Here is a 5000-nt window from a genome sequence, read left to right on the forward strand (position 1 = left end):
GGGAAAATCGGCAGCGCAGATTTTTCGACGAACATGGGCTGGACGATGGACTGTCCAGGCCAGGCAGGAAAATTTGTCGAGGGGACACGCTGACGAAACAGCGCTGGTTCAGGCACGGCGGGCAGTGTTGGAATCGGCAGCGCCGACGAAATCGGCAAAGTCGGGGGAATCGGCAGCGCAGATTTTTCGACGAACATGGGCTGGACGCTGGACTGGCCGGGCCATGCAGGAAAATTCATCGAGGGGACACGCTGACGAAACAGCGCTGGTTCAGGCACGGCGGGCAGTGGTGGAATCGGCAGCGCCGACGAAATCGGCAAAGTCGGCAGAATCGGCAGCGGGTGCTGGCGATGGGTCTGGACGGGCTGGATAGTCCAAGGCTCGACGAGAAAGACTGCTGGTTTAGACACTGGGGCAGTGGCAGCCCGCGGGACAGTGTCGGCAGATTCGGCAGCGCAGATTTGTGCGGCTGCAGGTTCGTCGGGGAAAATCGGCAGCGCAGATTTTGCGACGAACATGGGCTGGGCGATGGACTGTCCAGGCCAGGCAGGAAAATTTGTCGAGGGGACACGCTGACGAAACAGCGCTGGTTCAGGCACGGCGGGCAGTGTTGGAATCGGCAGCGCCGACGAAATCGGCAAAGTCGGCAGAATCGGCAGCGCAGATTTTTCGACGAACACGGGCTGGACGGTGGACTGTCCAGGCCAGGCAGGAAAATTCGTCGAGGGGACACGCTGACGAAACAGCGCTGGTTCAGGCACGGCGGGCAGTGGTGGAATCGGCAGCGCCGACGAAATCGGCAAAGTCGGCAGAATCGGCAGCAGGTGCTGGCGATGAGTCAGGACGGACTGGATAGTCCAAGGCTCGATGAGAAAGACCGCTGGTTTAGACACTGGGGCAGTGGCAGCCCGCGGGGCAGTGTCGGCAGATTCGGCAGCAGTGTCTGCCGATTCGGCAGCGTTGGCTTGTTGGCGCGGGGGGCCGATGCGAGTGGGGACTTGGGCAGCGGGCAGTGAAAGCAAGAGTTTCCCCGATGCTGCCGGGAAAAACGCTCCCCGGGATGGCCGGGTGAGATGACCCGGCGGCCCGCGACGGGTCATTCAATTCCATGCCCCGTCAACATAACTCCCGATGTACTGTTTGCTTTTTCGGAAGAGATCCATCCCCCCATCCTCGGCCAGCCAAAAACGCTCCAATTAATGGCCGGGTGAGATGACCCGGCGGCCCGCGACGCGTCATTCAAATCACTGCCCTATCGGCTACAACTGCTGATGGGTGGGATTAGAGGCCTGCCATGGTGGTGAGGGGCGGCGAGGACCGTGAAAGCTAGAGTTTTTCAGAGGCTGCCGGGAAAAAGGCCCCTCGGGTGGCGGGGTGCGAGGACCAGGCGCGTCATTCAATTCTCTTCCCTATCAACTTGGCTCCCGTTGGCGGGATTGGAGGCCTACTGTTTGTTACAGGGCTAAAATCGTCAGGGGAAGAGCTGACGAAACAATGCTGGTTTGGATGCAGGGGGTAGTGTTGGAATCGGCAGCGCGGACAAAATCGGCAAAGTCGACAAAAAAGACTGTTGGTCTGGACATCGGGGCAGCGGCAGCCATGCCGACAGGGGGGGAAATCGGCAGCGCAGATTTGTGCAGCTGCAGGTTCGTCGGGGAAATCGGCAGCGCAGATTTTTCGATGAACATGGGCTGGAAGATGGACTGTCCAGGCCAGGCAGGGAAATTCGTCAAGGGGACACGCTGACGAAACAGCGCTGGTTTAGACACGGTGGGTGCAGTGTTGGAATCGGCAGCGCCGACGAAATCGGCAAAGTCGGCAGAATCGGCAGCGGGTGCTGGCGATGAGTCTGGACGATTTATAGTCCAGGGCTTGATGGAAAAGACTGTTGGTCCAGACAATGGGGCAGTGGCAGCGCGGATTTGTGCAGCTGCAGGTTCGTCGGGGAAAATCGGCAGCGCAGATTTTTCGACGAACAGGGGCTGGGCGCTGGACTGGCCGGGCCAGGCAGGAAAATTCGTCAGGGGGCCACGCTGACGAAAACAGGGGCTGCGGAGTGGAAAATCGGCAGCGCAGATTTTTCGACGAACAGGGGCTGGACCGGCCGGGCCAGGCAGGAAAATTCGTCAGGGGGGCACGCTGACGAAAAGAGGGGCTGCCGCGTGGAAAATCAGCGGCGCAGATTTTTCGACGAACAGGGGCTGGACTGGCCGGGCCAGGCAGGAAAATTCGTCAGGGGGGCACGCTGACGAAAAGAGGGGCTGCCGCGTGGAAAATCGGCAGCGCAGATTTTTCGACGAACAGGGGCTGGACGCTGGACTGGGCCAGGCAGGAAAATTCGTCAGGGGGCACGCTGACGAAAAGAGGGGCTGCCGCGTGGAAAATCGGCAGCGCAGATTTTTCGACGAACATTCGTCAGGGGGGCACGCTGACGAAAAGAGGGGCTGCCGCGTGGAAAATCGGCAGCGCAGATTTTTCAACGAACATTCGTCAGGGGGGCACGCTGAGGAAAACAGGGGCTGCCGCGTGGAAAATCGGCAGCGCAGATTTTTCGACGAACAGGGGCTGGATGCTGGACCGGCCGGGCCAGGCAGGAAAATTCGTCAGGGGGGCACGCTGACGAAAAGAGGGGCTGCCGCGTGGAAAATCGGCAGCGCAGATTTTTCGACGAACAGGGGCTGGACTGGCCGGGCCAGGCAGGAAAATTCGTCAGGGGGGCACGCTGACGAAAAGAGGGGCTGCCGCGTGGAAAATCGGCAGCGCAGATTTTTCGACGAACAGGGGCTGGACGCTGGACTGGGCCAGGCAGGAAAATTCGTCAGGGGGGCACGCTGACGAAAACAGGGGCTGCCGCGTGGAATGGCAGCCTACACGCAGATGCGAATTCGGCAGCGCACGATGGCTTGAGCAGGTCATGGGTTCGACTTGGCGCGATCTGAAACCTGGACGAGGGACTGTCGACGCTGGACGAGCCAGCGCGGTGGCCTGTCGTGCCCCGTTCAGGGGGGGCCTGCCGCGGAGACAGCCCTCGCGGGCTCGACAGCGCAGGCCAGCGTCCCCGACGTCGCTGGCCGCGGCAGGCGAGCTGCCGGGGTTCCCGCATTCCTACAAGAAAACGTCGTGCTTTCCACATGAAACCAATCCAGTAAAATCAGCCATATTTTTATGAGGCTGCCCACTGAATTTGGGGTCATTCCGGGCCGGTTCCTAGTTTTGCGGATTTACTCGATTTCTAATGGTAGGAAAATTAAAACAAATACTTCCCGACCTCGAAAAATTCTGGGAAAATTAATGAAGGTGGATTGGATTTTTGCCAACCTCTGTGCAAAATTTCAGCTCAAAATACCAAGAAATGAATTTTTTAGAGGGGGGGTGACAGCTGGGACCTAGTAGTGTCTCCCCCTGCCAGAGCTGCAATGACACTTATTGCTCTTTAGGGAGCCACCAGGCCGGCGCCCCTCAAAGACCACACGCGCGCGCGCGCCCGCCCGCGCTGGGCGCTGGGGCGCTGGGGCGCTGGGGCCTGAGGGCCTGGGGCCCTTGGGGGCCCTTGGGCGCTTGGGCGCGCGCGCGCGGCCCCCGCAGCCATGCCGCGCTGCGCGACGCGCGGACAGCCCCTGCTGGCTTGCTCTCTCGCCCGCGGGGGGGCTGCCTTCGGGCCCTGGCCCCCCGCGTTCTGGCCTGCCCCCTGCGTGGGAGAGGCTAGGCGCTGCAGGGGCCAGCCCGACGTCGCTGGCCGCGGCAGGCGACAGCCCGACATCGCTGGCCGCGGCAGGGGCCAGCCCGACGTCGCTGGCCGCGGCAGGCGACAGCCCCTGCTGGCTTGCTCTCTCGCCCGCGGGGGGGCTGCCTTCGGGCCCTGGCCCCCCGCGTTCTGGCCTGCCCCCCGCGTGGGAGAGGCTAGGCGCTGCAGGGGCCAGCCCGACGTCGCTGGCCGCGGCAGGCGACAGCCCCTGCTGGCTTGCTCTCTCGCCCGCGGGGGGGCTGCCTTCGGGCCCTGGCCCCCCGCGTTCTGGCCTGCCCCCCGCGTGGGAGAGGCTAGGCGCTGCAGGGGCCAGCCCGACGTCGCTGGCCGCGGCAGGCGAGCCGCCGGGGTTCCCGCATTCCTACAACAAAACGTCGTGCTTTCCACATGAAATCAATCCAGTAAAATCAGCCATATTTTTATGAGGCTGCCCACTGAATTTGGGGTCATTCCGAGCCGGTTCCTATTTTTTCCGATTTCCTCGATTTTTAATGGTAGGAAAATAAAAAAAAATACTTCCCGACCTCGAAAAATTCTGGAAAAATTAATAAAGTTGGATTGGATTTTTGCCAACCTCTGTGCAAAATTTCAGCTCAAAATACCAAGAAATGAATTTTTTAGAGGGGGGGTGACAGCTGGGACCTAGTAGTGTCTCCCCCTGCCAGAGCTTCAATGACACTTATTGCTCTTTAGGGGGGTGCCCCCTGACTGGCCATGGGGCGCGCTGGCCTGGCGCCCATAGGCCTGCCGCGGGGGATATGTGGGCTGTTGCTAAACTCGGACTAAGGTGGGGGGCCTCATGGCCCGAAGTATTGCCGGCATCGATGACCCGTTTTCCGGCCGGCGACGACCCGATTCCGGCCACCGTCTTCGGGACCCGCTCCAAGCCGTCGGGCGCGTTGGGGCTGCTTATCCGCGGCGTGGGCGTGGCATTCATTTGCCGTGCTTGTGCCAAGGTGCTGGCAGCTGCTGCGCGGCTGTCTGCTTGCCGCGACGTCACGGCGGCGGTGGCCGCTGCCCCTGCTCGCAAGTCGGAGGCCTGGCCGACGTGGCTGGTGCGGACCGCCGAGCTTGGGGATTGCGAGGAGAGCTCTACGCTGGCGTGGGCGTGGCATTAAATTGCCGTGCGCGCGCCCATGCGTTGGCTCTCCTCGCAATCCCCGACCTCGTGGCGTGACGTGCCCGCTGCCGAGGCCTGGCCTCCGTCTTGCGAGCCGGGGCTGACAGCCCCCCGCATGATTGTCCCTGTCGTTCC

This window comes from Populus nigra, chromosome 2 (genome assembly GCF_951802175.1).
Source record: "Populus nigra chromosome 2, ddPopNigr1.1, whole genome shotgun sequence".
NCBI classification, from domain to species: Eukaryota; Viridiplantae; Streptophyta; class Magnoliopsida; order Malpighiales; family Salicaceae; genus Populus; species Populus nigra.